General features: G+C 38.7%; 1 long non-coding RNA gene across 1 annotated transcript in view; it reads right to left on the reverse strand.

The window, feature by feature from the left end:
* LOC148107625 (uncharacterized) overlaps positions 1-18,302 on the reverse strand; it is a 178,209-nt gene extending 159,907 nt beyond the window's left edge. Inside the window, exon 1 of the long non-coding RNA XR_015721946.1 lies at positions 18,259-18,302. This is a non-coding gene — a long non-coding RNA (uncharacterized LOC148107625). The remainder of the gene's footprint in view (positions 1-18,258) is intronic.
* Positions 18,303-19,348: the final 1,046 nt, after the last annotated feature.

The raw sequence follows: 19,348 nt of genomic DNA on the forward strand, positions 1-19,348 counted from the left end.
TCTGCTCCTTGTGCTCCACCCCCCTCTCTAACGAGTAAAATCTTAAAAAAAAAAAAAAAAAAGATAATGGTGCTAAATGTTAGTGGGTCAAATGCTTCTGATAAGGAAAACTAGAGGAAAATTGATCTTTGCCTACTAGATTTAGCAACATGCGATCACTGAGTTGGCATGGTCGTGGCAAAAGCCTAATTCAACTGCATTCAAGAGAGAATGGGGGGTGAATTTTAGGGTTTATGAATTATAAAGAGAAAATGGGAGGTAAGAAATTGGAGGTAGTGGCTCATCCAAGGAGATTTACTACAGAGGTGGGCAAATGAATAGGATAGTTGGGGGAAAAAAAAAAAAAAAAAAATCAAAGATTTGTTTTTCCTTCTCTTTGCTTTTTTTTTTTTTTTCTTTTTTCTTTTTTCTTTTTTAAAGATGGAAGTTTATTTTTGTGGGATGGGTAGGATAGAAAAATTTGATAATATACAACATAGGGAAAATGGCTGCACTGATGTCCTCAAGTCAGTGAAAGATGGGAAAGAATGTGCACGTGTTGACAGTGACGCGAGTTAAAAGCACAGATAGCTCATCGCTGGTAAAGACAGGGAGGCAGGGCGTAGGTCTGCGGAGGCTTCTAGATATGTGCATGTGGTGGCCCAAGCCTGTGGGACAGCTCTCCTGTTTACTTCAATTAATTAGTGGATAAGGAGGAATACAGAGGAGGTGGTGTGAGTTTTGGAAAAAGTGGAGAAGGGGTAAAATGGTCACCTGAAAAAGTAGAAACGTAAATGGGCTACGGCATGTATCTAGTTGCCTGTCATTACTCTGAGCCCACGTAAGGTCTGTATATTACACTACAGGACAAACAGGTTATGTGCTTAGGGCTTCATATATCATTTTTCTTTATTCATAGAGCCATTCAGCATGTATTACTGCATGCCATCCATCCCCTAGGCAAATCTTAAGCACTGGGAATGCAGTATGGGTAAGAAAAAAATACCTGTGCTTTATGTCCTTTATGTTGTAGAGAGAGGAGCTAAACTGCAAGTACACAAATAGCCAAGGACCATTCAGTTCAGATAGTAAGAAGTGCTACGAAGGAAAAGCATTAGAGCAGTAACGTGTGGTGTCTTCTAGAAAAATGACATTTACTTCGAAACGTAAACAAACAGAAGCAGGCAGCTTCTGAGGAAATAGCATCCAAGACAAAAGAGAAAACAAGTCAAATGCCCCAAGTCAGACGTGAGTAAGTTGTGTTGGGGGCAAGAAAAAGGCTAGAGTGGTTGAGTTCAGTGAGGCGAAGCCTGAGGAACCTTGGTCAGCCCCATTCAGAGTTCGGAGGCTTCTTCATTGCAAAGGGAAGCTCTTGAAGGATTGGTTGCAAGTGCCCATTATGTTCATTGCTGTTTAGAGTACATGGTGGGGTGCAAAACGGGTTGCAAGGAGGTCAGTTAGGAAACTGCTGGTAAAAATGGAAGCTGGTTAGGACCAGGGTTATAACAGTGGAAATGGTAAGTGGTAACATCTCGGGCAAATTTCAGAGGCCGTGGAGTGGGCGGACATATGAAGAGATCGTATATGCAAAAAAGTACAGCACTTAGAACATTTGACCTTAGAAACAGGCTGATACAGTTAACTAAGATGAGAAAAAGAAAAACAGTAGCAGACTTGGGAAAGGTCACAGGCCAATGTAATCAAGATCTTTTATGGACATATCAGTTTTTAGATGTTTAATAGACTTCCATGTAGAAATGTTGAGGAAGCAACCAGTTATTTAATCTGGAAGCCAAAAGTAGTAATAGGGCTAAAGGTGAAGACTTATGAGTAATTTCCAGACTTAGCAAGTTAAAAACAAAACAGGATGTCCAGTTAACTTTGAATTTCAGATGGAGTATTTTCTTAGAAGTGTCTCCTGAAATATTTAGGACATACTTGTACTAAAAATCTATTTGTTTACCTGAAATTAAATTTAACTAGATGTCCTGTATTTAATCCGATGATCTGCGTCATCAGCATATATTTGATAATTACACCTATTTTTCTTAAAACACCTTCAAAAGAAATGTATAGAAGTGTATATGCAGAAAATTAGGGGAAATAAAAAACCCAGGTAATTTAAAATCTTAAGAGGATTCAAAGACATTGAAATTTTTTAAAAAGATGTATTTTCGCCCATTAAAATGTCTTCCATCAATGGGTGTAGGAGATGGAAATCTACGTATTTGTTTATATAACCAAATTAAATATTCCTAAAAACAATTTGGCAATATGGATCAGAAATCAGTTAGAAAATGTCAGGAATTCCCAGGGTGCCTGGGTGGCGCAGTCGTTAAGCGTCTGCCTTCGGCTCAGGGCGTGATCCCGGTGCTCTGGGATCGAGCCCCTCATCGGGCTTCTCTGCTAGGAGCCTGCTTCTTCCTCTCCCACTCCCCCTGCCTGTGTTCCCTCTCTCGCTGGCTGTCTCTGTCAAATAAATAAATAAAATCTTTAAAGAAGAAGAGAAGAGAAGAGAAGAGAAGAGAAGAGAAGAGAGAAGAGAAGAGAAGAGAAGAAAAAAAGAAGAAAGAAGAAAGAAAGAAAGAAAGAAAATGCCAGGAATTCCAGAATGGTCCACCTCAAATGAAGATATACTAAAAGGACCGGAGTTGCCACTATTATTCATTGTTAAGGTGCAAATATCACTGGGATGGGCTATAGGTCAGCTGCTATCAGTCATAAGTGCTCGGAGGTATTCGAACCATCTTCCAGGGCAACTAGTTGGTAACAATATCCCATAGATAAAACACATGATACCTAAGTTTTAATAAAAGAAGCAACCCTGAGAACAGTTTGGAGAGAAAATCCCACCCAGAGTTAAGAGAATGCTTTGTAAGGAGGAAAGCATAGTGAGAACAGGCATACCCAGATGTGATAGGCTAACAACTGGAATAGAACCACCACCAAGAAACGGCCAGAGCACTTCTAAGTGTAGAGGGCAGCCCAAGTTCAGCCTTTGATTATCCCACTTTGAGAAAGAACATATATTGCAGAGGAAGACGGCATGACTGAGAAAAGGCATGCAGTTTGATCAAGGCAGATCACCATGGCGGTATGGAAAGGGACTCCCATCTCTACCCCTTCCGGATTGTGTGTCTGGTCTCAGCACCAACCCTATAGTAATGAAAACATAGGTTGTGCGGATGTCCACTAGAACTTGCTAGCAGATGCAATCAAGAGAGGGACCCAGGTGAGAACTCACCTCGGGCCTTCCGTGCTCACATTTGTTAATTTGATAAATGAGTTTTTGGCACTAGCTTCTTTTTTCCCTTCACACTCCGCAATACTTCCAGAAGAACTTCCTAATTGCCTCTGTACATTAAATCTTTCTAATGATAACAGCATTAACTCAGGCTTTTATTTTGGGCCAAATTATCATCGTTGTACCATACGGAATTAATTAAAATGTAGCCAGGAAAGGCTGCTTTGAACGACAGAGGCAGAGTTTGATTCTAAAAACCTGTGGGAATCATCAGTGAGATGTGAGGAACAGCCAGCAGTCCCGCGCCAGCGCCCTGGCTGGTATTTCGAAAGCTATTTGTAAGGGAGGGCATGGTGGGCTAGGGGAAGGGGACAGGAAATGGGTAAGAAATTGAGTTAACAGTTTTAAGAACGAGCTTGGGCTGCTCGAGTGGGGAGCATCATTTGGTGTAATTGCATATGTTCAGCATTTAACATCTCCCGAAATTTAGCTTGAGTTGCGACTTCTCACGTTTAATGAAGCGAAACTCTCTCAGGCCACCGCAAGACATATCTGAGGATGAAAACCAGTAATTTACAGCTTTAGTGACCTTATTACAGTGTACTTTGTGCTTGGCTGCTCTTCACTCTTATCTGGACCATTGTCAAAGGCTCCATGGAATAGTGGCCATTAGCTACATGCAGACCAAGGGGCTTTGTCTTCCAGGCAGTGACAGGAGGGGGAAAAAGATACTGAATATTTTACCTTAACTCCTAAGGAAAAAAAAAGAAAAAAAAAAAATCAAAATAGTAACATGCTCTCTGAAACACTAATATGCATGTGAATGGTGGTGATGAGGCAAAGTCTCCAATAACAAACAAGCCTCGGTGCAAAGGCTTCTCAAAGATGAGCTAATTACACTGACAGCCCAAATAACAATGAATATTCTCCACTAGCTGATGAATAGCTCCTGATTTTGAGATGCCTAACCTACATCTGCGCTATGGAGATGGAAATAACAACAGACCGAAAACACCATCGTATTTGCCAGATGCCAGCGGCTCACAGCAGGGGACCATTGGGGGGGGGGGGCTGGGGACCAGGAGTTCAGGTTTTCTCATTTGGATGGGTCCTACTGCCAGAAATTAGCTCCATGGAAGAAGACCCACTTCAACACACGTGCACACACGTGGGCACTCGTTCAATACATGGAGCTCCTACCAAGTACTGAGCAAATTTCTAGGCCAATAGGCAGACTTTTTTGTAAGGAGCTAGATGAAAAATATTTTAGACCTGTTGAGCCACACATGGTGTTTGTCACAGATTCTTTTTTTTTTTTTTTTTAACAACCCTTTCAGAAATATAAAAACAATTCTTTGTTTGGGAGACCATGCAAAAACTAACTAAGTTATTGGTTGCTGACCCTTATTGTAGGCACCTGATCCCAACAACTCCATGACCAAAGTAAAGCAACAAAAAATTGCCCTGTCCTTGAGGAGGGTGAAGGAGGGCATGCAACAAAAAACGTGATTAATATCATAAAATAGATATTAGCAGGCTATTAGCACCAGGGCAAAAAAAAGAAAAAGAAGAAGAAAGAAAAAGAAATGTTGATCAGGAGGATAACATTGAAGAAAAATGTGTGGAAGAAAGAGACTGAGATTTCACGATTTGAGATCACAATGAGAACACCCCTTAGGAGTTTTCCTGCTTCCGAAGAGGCAATATGGTACATGGGAAAGCTCAGATATTTTAAAGCTCACACACTTGAATTGAAATAACAGCTCTGCCAGTTCAGAGTTGTATAGCCACAAAAAAGTGCCTTAATATTGGACATTTTTTGCATCTGAAAAATGGGAATCCTGATGCATGACCTGCCATCCTACAAGTTTGCTGTGAGCCTCAGCTGAATCTATGACAGCACTTTGTCATTAGGAAAGCAAAAGATTTTTGTAACATCCTCATCAGAGCTGTAGCTACTTAGAAACATGGGTTTTGTTGTTGGATTGCTTATCAATTACATGAACATGGATGGTCTGCTTACAACAAGGGATGAGAACATGGTTTTAGGTTTCTATGATAAAGACAAAGGCATAAGGAAGAGTAAGTAGCCTGTGAGTCAAGAGAAAAGGCATCCTCCTATGTAACAGTCTTTTATAGGATTCTTAAAGTGTCTACAGTTCCAGGTATTTGTCTTACACTTTTGATGGAGTCATGTGCCATCATAAAGGCTTCCATAAATATGAAGAAATTGACTTGTGAGGGCTAATGCTGTGTATTCTAATCTGTTGTTAGGGAACAATTAACTAAAGCAGGGATGGCCTCCTGGGTAAAGATTTGGATGAGGATTTATCCAAAGTGTGAAACACTGGGTTGGAAGTCAGATGTTCAGGGAGGACCAATAAAGCGTGTGTACAGTTAGAACCAAGAATTACCAGGACAGCAATCTAGATAGCTTGGGCAAAGCAAAAGTTCACTGGGTCCCCTTGCTAGTGATGGAGGCTGGAAGGTGAAGGTCAACAGCAGAAGGAAAGCACATGGGCCCCCAAATAGATGAAGAAACTGGCAAGGCCAAAGCCAGGAGTCCAATCTTGGGAACCCAGCAAAAAATAATGTGTGAGTTGAAGAAAAACCTGCCTTAGCCTTCGTGGAATTTCTGTTAACTCTTCAATCACCCACATATCCCTTGAAACTGAAAAATAAGCAGGTGTCCTATCCTATCCCCTCCACTCAGCAGATACTACAGTTTCCCAGTATAGCATCTGGTAGTTCTATCCTAAAATATTACTGAAGCCAGACTACCATAGAGAAAATGCTTTAGAGTCCGTTTCCTTGAGGGAGTCCCTAGGATCATCTCAACAGTCCATTTGAAGGAAGGAAAAAGGTTCCACAAAATTCACAAATAGGGAGTGTACCTTATAAATGCAGAGCCTTAAGTGGCATTCACGCATCATGATGTGATACCATGTTAAAAGAAACCGCTTCATAAAATGGCACTAAAGAACATACCTGAGCCTGAGCCTATAATTAATCCTTTAAATAAAGAGCTCTTCTTTGTAGTTAATCAAAAAGGACCTTTCTGCCCTACACTTGCACACTCACACACACAAGTGAAAAAATATACAGCTGCTTAAAAGCGATCTTTTTCAGAAGCAATGAAAGATAAGCTTTACTTTCAGAGACTTCCTGACAACCTGTTACAAAATTATTCCCTTTAACTCAGCCTGAGGCCATTTCATTTCTAAAGATTTCTTCCTGTATAATTAAAGAACCACTGCCACACTCTGGCAAGCTCTACCAAATGTACTTGAGAAAAAAAATTTAAAAAATCTATTTTAACTGGCATTTGTCTGTTTCCTCTCTGTCATCACTGATTAGAAAGCAGTGTATTTCTCTGTAAACAGAAGCTGTCTAGGTTCTAATCAACTTGCCCACTCCCTCTGGGGAGGCACCTGTAATGCAAATTCTCTCTGCAATGTCCCAGGCCCTGCCCTGGCCACAGCTGTGAAGCTGGGTTATCAAGAGAGGGGTCTCGTTGAAGTACACATGGGAGGCCTCCGCTAGTTAGCCAACAAGGTATGGCATAGGGTCACGGACTTTACACAGGTCATTTCTGAAATCATAATATCCACATGAAAAAGCTATTCTTATTCACTTTTTAGTGATCATGCCATCTCTGGCACCGGGAAGGGATCTAAAAAATATTAAAAAAATATTAAATGATTTTTTCTTCCTGATACAGAAACTCAAATTCAGCAAGATTAACCAACTTGGTATCAGAAGAAAACATAGATCTGAGCATTGATAGCCCACCCAACCTGGAGCATAGACTCCAAATTGTCAAAGAGTTCAGTTTACAAAGCAAACTGGGTTTGTTAAATACATTGACTGGTCATATTTTAGATATTAGAAATGTAAAACTACCCTAGGAACCTGAATAAAATCATCAGCCTTACCACTTGGAAGGGATATACCTTCAATCGAAATGAGAAATCAGATATACTTGGCCTATGCAGCTTATCATGAGATTAGAAAATTTAAGAGAATTGAGGAGCTCCCAACTTGCTAACAGTGCAGAGAACTTGAATGGGGACTTAAGAGCCAAATACAATCTTATAGATGAGACTCTTGTCACTGGGAATAGAGACCTGCAAGTAGATGGCCAGCTTCATGATAAGGCTACAGCATCAGATGGTATGTAAGGGGAATAGTAAAATGTCAGAATAAGTCAGAAGATCTAGATTTCTAACTTTTTTTTTTTAAGATTTCTAATTTTAATTAGAAATTGGTAACTAGCAATTAAATTTAGGCAGGTCACTTAGCAGCTGTGATCACTTATCTGTGTGGGAAAGCTGAAATCGGGCATGAATGTCCTGGGTACTATAGAAAATTAAGTCTATGAAATTATTTTTGAGCTAGAAAATATAAATACATATTATAAAATAGTATAATTATTTAGTTAAGGTATGGGGGAAAGGGCTGAATTTTGTTATAAACTTCATCTATCATACTTGTCAATGGTGCCTGCTAGACGTGCAAGCACCCAAGAGGAGAAGGTCAGTGGCATTGAAATGTTCCCGGCTACAATTAAGTTATGTGCATAAACATTTGATGAACCATGGATAAATGGCAATGGAAAATGGGTAATATTGATGGATTTGCAATTTTAAGAAGAACAAAAATATTTGATTGCCATTACATTTGATAGCCTCTGGTGAGAGGTACTACAGAATATTGATCATTCTTTCCATAATGAGGCTTCATCTCAACACCGGCAGCTGAAGGATGAAGGGAAGAACTTGATTAACAAAAGTTTGAGTGACCACTGTGTAATTGAAGGAAAAGAAATGCACACTCAAAAGAAAAGGCTCATTTTTCCAAATACATTTTCCCAAATCATCTGAAAAATTTTTTTCTGATTCAAAAAAAAAAAAAAAAAATCACCTTTGATTTTTAAATAATTTACTTATCCAGATATATGAAACACATTCTGCTTCCTCTTGGATTCACCTTATTTAAATATTCACACTCCTGAGGTACCTGAGTGGCTCAGTCAGTAAAGCAGACTCTTGATTTCGGCTCAGGTCATGATCTCAGGGTCCTGGGATAGAGCCCCATGTTCGGCTCCCAGCTCAGCGGGGAAGCTGCTGCTTGAGGATTCGCTCTCTTCTCCCTCTGCCCCTCACTCACCACACCCGCCCCCCACATACACATGCTCTCTAAAATGAAAATAAACAAACTTCATTCAAATGTCCAGATTGGGATTCAGCACAATTTCTCCCCCTCGCTCAGCGCTTCTCAGGTGTATGGCACAGTCTAGTTGATTACACCGCCAAATTACGTTTTGAGTCTCAATGTTCCGTTTGTCCACAAAGCCTTACAGCGAGGTCTTCATTAGGTACAATCACCTCTGGGCTGTTCCTCTTTCTATTCCTCTTTCATGTCGTTTTCTTTTTTCCCCCTCCAATGAATTATCAAATTAACTTTCAAATATATACTTTTTATCAGATTAAGTCCCTGCTTGTAAATGGTTCTTTACCACCTGAAGGGCAAGATAAAACTAATGGTCCCTATATAGAGCTTTGCCTGATGTAGTTTTCTGCTGCCTTTCTACCTAAGTGTCTTCTCCCTGCCTTATTTGTGATAACTGAAGGGGTGTCTCCATTAATAGGCCGGGATTTAACAGGTGCTCTCCAACTCTATTTCCTTCTAAATTCAAACCGAAATTCTACAAGTTAGATAGATCTCCAACATCAAAATGATGCAATGTGGATTTTTTTTTAAGTTTTAGGATTTTGACAGGTGTGAAATGTTACACAGTATAAAATATATAATATCCAATGTTATATATATTTATATATATGGATTATTTAAAAATACCCTTATTTCTCTTATTTAAAATAAATCATCCCTGTTTTAGTCTTAAGTATAGTTGCACATTGGGGCACCCGGGTGGCTCGGTCGGTTAAGCGTTGACTCTTGGTTTCAGCTCAGGTCCAGATCTCATGGTCATGAGATGGAGCCCCCCCCCCCCCCCGTTGTGCTCATGCCCTGCATGGAGTCTGCTTCAGATTCTCTCTCCCTCTGCCCCTCCCACTAGTGTGCTCTAAAATAAATGAATCTTAAGGGGAAAAAAAAAAATAGTATAGTCGCACATTACATGACATAGGTTTCTCCCAAAAGAGCATGTAGACCAAATACATCATCAAATCAAGTTCTAAGGGAATCAGGGATGCCTGTGATTTAAAGGAAACCCATAATAAATTCCTTTGTCTGAGACTTATTCCCACATTTCGTTTGATAACTTACTGCAGAAGGAGTAGAAAGTGATTACAGAGTAAATAGCAAAGGCAATGTAATTCAACAAACATGGATGCAAGCCCTAGTTCTGCCACACACAAGGTGTGGGGACAAGACCAGCTCTAGCTCTGCTTCCATCTTATAGAATGTGAAAATTAAATTTACACGCACACACAAAATACATGAAAATCAAATCAGTTTCACATACATATGCTTTTCATACATATATGAAACCATTTATATATTTTCATATGTATGTTTTAGTGCAGATTAAGTGAGATAATACATTTAAACACTAGCAGAATGATTAATGGTAGATCGTACTCATAAGTATGGCAGATGTGCAGTTTGTACAAGGAATATTTCATATAAACATTAATTCCAAATTTAGGGAAATTTGGGCATAAGAAAGAGGATCGCTTAGGTACATCATTACATTTCTAAGTATTAAAGTATCTATGAAGCGGACAATGTACTTCAGGTTATAGGGTTTTTTTGTTTTTTTAAGAGATTTTATTTATTTATTTGACAGAGAGAGAAAACAAGCAAGGGGAGCAGCAGAGAGAGGGGGAGAGGCAGACTCCCCACTGAGCAGGGAGCCCAACACAGGGCTTGATCCCAGGACCCCGGGATCATGACCTGTGCCTAAGGCAGACGCTTAACCGACTGAGCCACCCAGGTGTCCCAACAATGTATTTCAGTTTAGGTCTGTTCCCTGTGCTTGGTCTTGAGGCCACAGGAAGACTGTCAGCATTTAGCGAAACGTAACTAATGTCTTTGAACTAAAGGTTATTAAATACCATGGCAGGTCATCACTGTCTCAAGAGACCTTTAAGAAACTGGATAGACAATTTTGTCTTGTAAGAATTAGGTGTTGACTGACCAGGACAGGACAAGGACAAGCTAGTTGCCCTCTGGGGATTTCCTTCCACTGGTTTTGATGGACTACTGTGCCATCTTGGACAGAAACACCTGGCATTGCTGTGACTTCATCTCCCATCTCAGCAGCAAAGAATGATCATGTCCTCCTACTTCTAACCTTGTAGGAATTAGTAGATAGAAGGGACTTGAAAAGACTTCATAAGAAGCCCCAGAGCAGTGTGGAGATGGATACCTTGACAACGTGGTGTCGATGCCATCCAAGTTTAAGGTTGGCACTGAATCATGGAATGCTGGCTGGTATTTAAAATTTAGTCTGTGATACAAGCAGATACCTAGTCCACAGACATGCAAAATCTCTCAATTTTTAAAGATATTCACAAAGATTTTTCATTTACAATGTTTTTATATTGTCTTGACTGTTTATTAAGTGGTATATGTAGAACTGGAATCATAAAATACATTCCCAGTTTTGTAAATATCCTTAGGAGATAGATATGCTTATTCGTCCAAGTAAAGATAACTAAAGTTAGTTGATAAATGAGAAACAACTGGCTTAGTGGGTCCTAAATAAGAACCACACAGACTTCTGTTTACCTATAGGATGAAACAAAAATCATAAAAGATACTACAAGCTAAATAAGCACAAACCCCACAGATTTCTGAGCCCATTAGAAAAATGAGGCTATAAGGACACTTAAATGACCTAAATTCCAGAAAGTGTCAGGTCTTTCCTAGGAAAAGAGACCACCCATGGCTTGTATAACTAGGAAGATGAAATCATCCTAAGGGAAGCAATGTAAAAGCAGCTGTGATTGGCTGGTATGGCCAGTTAAAATCTTGAGCACAAGCCACCGAGGAAGTCCTATCCATCCAACAGTTTAATTGGGGCTCTCAGTAAGTACACAGAGGTAAAATGAAAGAAATCCTGTGGTACTCTAGGTCTTCATGCAAAAATTGCAGCAGTCAGGCAAAGAGTGGGGGCAAAACAACAAAGGAGAATATCTGCTGGGGGCAAAGGCCAAGGACAAGATTTGGGAGCAATCAGAATTCCCCCAGAAACCGAAAGCCTCCCAACAATGCTCTAAAACGAGAAGTGATCTCCCTTCCTCCCACTCATATCCATAGCCTTGCTAAGTGGAAAGTTCTAGTCCCATCCTTAATATATTGGAAGCATTGACAGACTCAAAGCTGCCACAAGCCCAAACCCAGCTCTGTTATTAGTTTTATTAACACTAGTGGTCTGACAGGAGAAGAGACTTGAACTTTTCTGGATAAATCATTTACTTCAGTCCCAGCTCTATTTTACAGAGAATAGTTAAAACAAGTTAAAAAAAAAAAAAAAAAAAAGAGAGAGAGAGAGAGAGAGAAAAAAAAAAAAAAAAGAAAGAAAAAAGAAACCATGGCCCATGGTTAAAAGAGAATAGGATTACTAGAAGTAGACTCAAATATGACTTAGCTATTGGAATTACCAGGTGAGAATTTTACAAGGACAATTAGTTTTTAAAAGAGTTTTGGGAAAAGTGAACAATGTGTGAATAAGTGGGAAAGGTCATAAAAGAAATGGGATTTAAAAATATGCTATAAATAAATATTTGCAAGCTACATATCAGTGAGAGGATTAATATCCAAAATACGTAAGGAATTCCTACAACTCAACAACAAATTGGATTTTAAAATGGGCAGAAGACCTGAGTAGACATTTTTCCAAAGACCACATACAAATGGCCAACAGTTACGTGAAAAGATACTCACCCTCACTGGTCAGGGAAATGTAAATCAAAATCGCAATGAGATATCACCCAGCACATTAGAATGGCTATTATCAAAAGACAAGAGATAGCCAGTGTTGACAAGAATGTTGATAAAAGGGAAACTTTGTGCACAGTTAGTGAGAATGTAAACTAGTGCAGCCACTATAGAATTTCCTCAAAAAAATTAAACCTAGATTTACCATATACTCTACTTCTGGATATACACAAAGGAAATGAAATCAAGATCCTGAAGAGCTATCTCTACTCCCACGTTCACTGGAGCATTATTTAAAATAGCCAAAATGTGGAAACAACCTATGTGCCCATCAATGGATGAATAAAGAAAATACGGTAGATATGTAAGCAATGGAATATTACACAGCCATGAGAAAAAGAAAATCCTGGCATTTATGACAATGCAGAGAGACCTTGAAGGCAATATGTTAAGTGAAATAAGTCAAAGAAAAACAAATACTGTATGCTCTTTTATGTGGAATCTGAAAAATCCAAACCTATAGAAATGGAGAGTACAGTGGCAGTTACCAGGGGCTGGGTGGTTGGAGAAGTGGGAAAAGGTTGATTGAAGAGTGTAAATTTCGTTTTATGATGATTAAGTTCTAGAGCTCTAATGTAAAGCATGGTGACTTTAGATAACAATACTGTATTATACACTTGAAAGTTGTTAAGAGTAGATATTAAAATGTTCAACATACACACACAGCCATAATTATGGGAGCTGATGAACGTGTTAACCTTATTTAGTCAGCTCACAATATCTATGTGTATCAAAGCATCATTTTGTACACCTTAAACTTACAGTGTTATATGTCAATTATAGCTCAGTAAATGTGGGTGGGGGAATTAAAATGCTACAGAGAACACATCTGAAATTTTTAAATCCTTCAATTTTTTTTTTTAACTTTCTATTATTTTTGTTTAGGTATTCGAGAGAGAAAGAGTACACACAAAGAGGCAGAGGGAAAAGGTGGGAGAGAATCTCAAGCAGGCCCCACGCTTAGCAGTTCAGACCCCAACACAGGGCTCTATCTCATGACCCTGAGATCATGACCTGAGCCAAAGTCAGGAGTTGGATGCTTAACCAACTGAGCCACCCAGGCACCCCTTCAAAAAAAAAAAAAAAATTTTTTTTTAAACGTTAAGTAAGCTCTACACCCAATGTAAAGGTTAAACTTTTGCCCTGAGATCAAGAGCCGTATACTCTACCAACTGAGCCAGCCAGGCACCTCTCCTTCAGTGTGTTTAAAACCCATTGGACAGAGCAGAAGAATTACTGAACTCCAGGAAAGGTCAACAGAAATTAACCAAACAAAAAGAACAATAAGAGTGTATCAGAAATCAGTGGGACAATATCAAAGTGCCTAATATATGTACATTTGGTGTATCAGAAAAAGATGAGAGAATGGGGCACTAGCAATATTTCAGAGCTAATGGCTGGGAATTCACCAAAAATATGAATGATCGCTGACTCCTTTTCAGAAGTAGCAGGGGACATAAGAAAAATAAATGACATCTCTAAGATACAGAATTTGGGGTTAGAAAAATTCTCCATACCCAATAAAAACACCTTTCAAAAATCAAAACATATTCAGAAAGATGCCAGCTGACAGACTGGTCTCTAGTGGACCTACACTGCAAGAAACTCTAAGAGAGGTTCTCCGGGCCCAAGGGAAGTACTAACAGATGGAGGTCTGAATCTGCAAGAAGTAATGAAAAGCACTAGTTTATATGTGGTTGATATTAAACGCTTCTCTCAGGGGCGCCTGGGTGGCACAGCGGTTAGCGTCTGCCTTCGGCTCAGGGCGTGATTCCGGCGTTATGGGATCGAGCCCCACGTCAGGCTCCTCCGCTGGGAGCCTGCTTCTTCCTTTCCCACTCCCCCTGACTGTGTTGTCTCTCTCTCTGTCAAATAAATAAATAAAATCTTTAAAAAAAAAAAAAAAAAAAAAACGCTTCTCTCATTCTTTCTGGAGAGCTAAATACATGGGTGGATACATAGTTACACAGATTCAGAGAGAAATACATACATCTACACTCAACTTTACTTTAAAAACCATTACCTGTTAAAGTAAAAACATATAAATGTTATTTGTAAGTATACCATATAGGGCAACAGAAGTATAAATGGTGAGGAAATTTATACTATAGATGGGTTAATGGAGTAAGAAAATTTCATAAAAGGTGAAAGTAAAGGGGTCACAGGGAAACAATAGATAAGACAAATACAAAACACATATCAAGATGGTAACTTAAGTTTAACTGTGTCAGAAACCATATTAAATATTAAAGCACTAATCACTCCTATTATAAAAGTCAAATGACAGACTAAATAAAAAAAGCAATAAATTGCTTTAGGAGGTTTGTAATAAGCACACTTGAAATAGGAAAACATGAAAATAGGATAAAAAAATATGTACGATGCTGCTACTAAGCCTAATGAATCAAGATAAGTACTACCAGACATAAAGAACATTCTAGAACGGTAAAAGAATATACCAAGAAGATATAAAAATCATAACTGTTGATGTACTAAACAGAGCCTTAAAATCAGTAAAGCGAAATTAATAAAGCTAAAGAGATAGGTGAATATACAATTTTATTTGGAAATTTTAACATTAAGTAACTGATCAAACAAGTAGACACACAAAAAAGTAAAAACAGAATTTGAACAGCACTGTCAACCAATTAGATCTGATATTCATAGAAGACTATACCCAATAACTTCAGAGTAGTCTTCAGTGCATGTGGAACCTTAACTAGGATATCCTACACCATTAAGAAGTCTCAATATTTTTTAAAGAATCAGGTTCTTATAGAGGTGATTCTCCAGTGGCTGTAAAATTAAATTTGAAATAATAAAGTTACCTAGAAAATTCCCAAATATTTGGATATTGGCCAAAAACACTTCAAGATAATCCATCAATCACAAAAAATCCCCACAAAAATGAAAATACATTTCGGACTGAATGAAAATATCAAAGGTTGTATATGGTAGCTAAAGCATCTCCCAGAAGGACATTACTACCTTTAAGAATATATATTAGAAAAGAAGAAAGGTGGGGGAAAAAAATGGAAATAAACAGTAAATTAAAATCACAGTAGAAAATGAAAATAGAGTAGAAATAATTGAAATAGAAAATATCCTAGCAATAGAGAATCAACAAAGTAAAAATTGGCTTTTTGCACCAATTAACAGTGAAAAACCCGCTAACAAAACTGATCAATAAAATTTTATCAAGAATGAAAGAGGATCCATCACACAAAATTCTACAGATATTAAGTATATATGCAGATAAACATCTTCTTGCCAATAAATTTGACAATTTAAAAGGAATACCTTAGAAAATGTAACTACCAAATTAAAAAAAAAAAAAGCTTATCACTGTATCTATCAAAGAAGTTAAGTTTGTATTAAAGAAAACCTCAGAGGTCTTCACTGGTTCAATTCTAGAAAATATTTAAGTGAGAAAGAACACTAAGAGTGCACAAATTCAGAAAAGAGATTGAGGATATAGTTCCTCATTCATTAATAAGCTAAGCATACCTCTAATACCATTAGAAGAAAAATTGCAGACAAATGACCTTCAAATAGAAAATACAATCCAGCAATTATTGAAAAGCTAATACATCATGATCAGCAAGATAGATCACAGGAATGTTTATTTGGATTAACATTTGAAAATTAATCAATGTAGGGGCTGGCTCAGTAGGTAGAGCATGTGACTCTTGATCTTCGGGTTCTAGGTTTCTGCCCCATGTTGGGTATGGAGATTACCTAAAAGTAAAATCTCGGGGTGCCTGGGTGGCTCAGTTGGTTAAGCATCTGACTCGATTTCAGCTCAGGTCATGATCTCAGGGGCATGGGATGGAGCATCAGTTTCCATGCTCAGTGGAGAGTCTGCTTGGGATTCCTTCTCTCCCTCTCCTTCTGCCCCTCCCCCCACTCTCAAATCTTAAAAAAAATATATTAAAAAAAATTTAGTCACTGTAGAAACACCACACTAAAAGGATGAAAGAGAATGTGCTCTTCCGAAGTGATGGAGAAAAAAAGGACATTTAGCCAAATTCAATTACCGTTCATGATAAATACTTTCAGCCACCTAAAGATAATTTCTTTAATCTTATAAGGTGTACTTATGAGATTCTTACAGGTAATACCATAGCTAATGGTGAAACAACCAACATTTTTTCTTTATAATTGAGAACAAGACAAGAATACTCTATTTCTATTTAACCTTGTATTGCAGATCTTAGTGCAATAAGAAATACATTTCATAAAGATCCTGAAGAAGTGAAATTGTCTTTATGCTCAGATTAAATTGTTTCATACATGCAGAATGTTATGACATTTAATTACAAAAACATCTCCTGGTACTAAAACAGAAATTTAGCCAGTAAACTGGACACAAAGGTAACATTTAATAAAATTATATATTTCTATATATTGGCTACATACAACTGGAAGTTTGTAATATAATCAAAGAACATGAAGCACCTTGGAACAAATATAATAAAAATGTTTAGGACCTACACTCTGAAAACTAAAACATTGCTACAAGAAAATGAAGTCTTACATAGATATATCACTTCGTATATTAGAAGATTCAGTATCAACAGAATGTTCATTCTCCTCAAAATAATCTTAGACTCAACACAATTCCAATCAGAATTCGGCATTAACCAACACAATATTGTAAAAGAACAGATTTGGAGGACTTTCAATACCCAATTTCATGACTTACAATAGAGCTACAGTAATCAAATCCATGTTATATCAGCATAAATTAGACTAGCCAATAGACAACACAAAGATAATAGAAAGTTCAGATAGGTCAGGTCAAATAATATTAATTAATAATTCCAACCAAAGTACCAAGTCAGTTCAGTAGGGATAGAATAATCTTTTCAACAAATAGTTCTAGAACAATGAAATATTCATATGGATAAAAGGACCTGAAACATGATTTCAACTCAAAGTATATGTAATTTTTGAGAGATCATAGACCAAAACATAAAAACTAGAACCACAAACCTTTCAGATGACAAAGGACCTTTGTGACCTTAGGCTGGGAAAAATGTCTGTATGGAAGTCACAAGGTACTAATCACAAAAGATGGGGCACCTCGGTGTCTCAAAGTTTTCAACTCTTGGTTTCAGCTCAGGTCATGATCTCAGCATAGTGAGATCAAGCCCCATGTGGGGCTCCATGCTCAGCACAGAGTCTGCTAGAGATTCTCTCTCCCTCCCCCTTCCTCTTCTTTCTCTCCACCCCGCCCCTCAAATATAGGAAATCTTAAAAAAAAAAAATAAAATACTAACCATGAAAGAAAAAAAAATGCTAGTTTGGACTTCTTGAAAATTAAAAATTTCTATTCATCAAAAAGCATTGTTGAGAAAATGAATAAGCCATCTACAGAATGGGCGAAAGTATTGACAATGCATGTATCTGACAAAGAACTTCTATCTCGAATACATAAAGAACTTCACAGGGCACCCGGGTGGCTCAGTCAGTTAAGCGTCTACACTTGGCCCAGGTCATGATCCCAGGGTCCTGGGATCCAGTCCCCTGGCAGGCTCCCTACTCAGCAGGGAGTCTGCCTCCCCCCCCCAGCAGGGAGTCTGCCTCTCCCCCTCCCTCTCCCTCTGCTCGTGCTCTGTCACGCTCTTTCTCTCAAAGAAATAAACTCTTAAAAAAAAACTTCCCAAATCAGCAACAACAAAAAATACAACCCAATTAAAAACGGGCAGCAATCTTAGACACTTCACAAAGATATAGGAATGACCAATAAACACATGAAAACATGAAAAGTTACTCAACATCATTAGTCATCCAGGAAATACAAACTAAAACCACAATAAAATACAATTTCAGTTAGAATGGCTATAATAAAAAAGGAACGACTATACCAAACTTGGGCTAAAATGCGAATGTTGGTTCACAAACCACCCCCGCCCACAGAGGCCGAGGAGAGACAACACAAGGAGAGAGAGAGAGAGGAAGAGCACAGGGAGGAAGGGGGGTACATGCCGCACACCGAGAGACCCAGAAAGAGGCAGGCGACGCCAGATCAGCAAGTAGCAGCTATAATAAGCGAGGGAACTTACCTAGGACACTTGCTCTGGGCGGCCACAAGCAGAGGAGGTCCACACACCAGCCAGCCAACCCCTCCCCAGCACCTTAAGGCTTTATATAGAGGCCTTAGCTGGGCAGAGTCGAGTATAGCGCCCAGCTGATCTCAATGACCCCCACTTGCAGGGCTACCCTTGAAAATGGATTCCGCTGTGGGCCTGGTGGGTGGAAGGTATATTGCAAGGGCAGGCGGGAGGTGAGGAGCCTCTGAATGCCTGGCTTCAGCTTGCGGGTCAGCCAGAGGTCATGGCCTCTGAATGACCTCCTCCAATGATTCAAGAAAAAAAAAAAAGCAGAAAATCTCAACTCTCACGGCCAGTGGAGTGCAGAATCCTTCAATCCCTTGAAAATTGCTCAGCAGTTTCTTCTAAGCAGCTACCATATGAGCCAGCAATTCACCTTTTAGGAAAATATAAGAGAAATGAAAACCCGTGTTTTGTATACGAACATCTTGTGTAAGAACTGTTCATAATGGTCCCCGAGTGTAAATAGCCCAAATGCCCACTGACAAAGGCATGAACTGACATGTTGCTATATAATGACAGAATGAGATACTATGAAGCAAAAAAATGGAAACACAACTAGTTCTGCACATAACATGGATGGATCTGAAAATGTTACGTTGAGCAACAAACCCAAACTCAAACGAGGAACCTGTTCATGTTAGAACCAAGAACGGCTGAAACTCATCTATGGTGAAATCAGACAGTAGTTGCCTCTGGGCTGGGAGTGGGGGGAGGGTGGGGGTGGGGAACAAACATTAGGCAAATTAACCGAAAAAGGGTACAAAGGGCCTTCCCTTTTTCCATCAGAATACAAATGGAAGCATTCTATCTTGGTTGGTACAGTCATTTTATGGAAGTATGCTTTACGGTACATACAGTTGTCAAAATCATCAAACTGAATATTTACTATCTGTATTTTATTGTATGAAGATCATATCTCAATACATAAGAATAAACATGAAAAGGGGAAAAAAAGAATTAGTGATCAAATTGAAGAAATCCAAGAGTAGTGATAATGTTATTCATACCACCCTGTGGAAAAGTGAACTCTCACATATAA

This window comes from Ursus americanus, chromosome 27 (genome assembly GCF_024610735.1).
Source record: "Ursus americanus isolate L20-20 chromosome 27, mUrsAme1.1.p, whole genome shotgun sequence".
NCBI lineage: Eukaryota > Metazoa > Chordata > Mammalia > Carnivora > Ursidae > Ursus > Ursus americanus.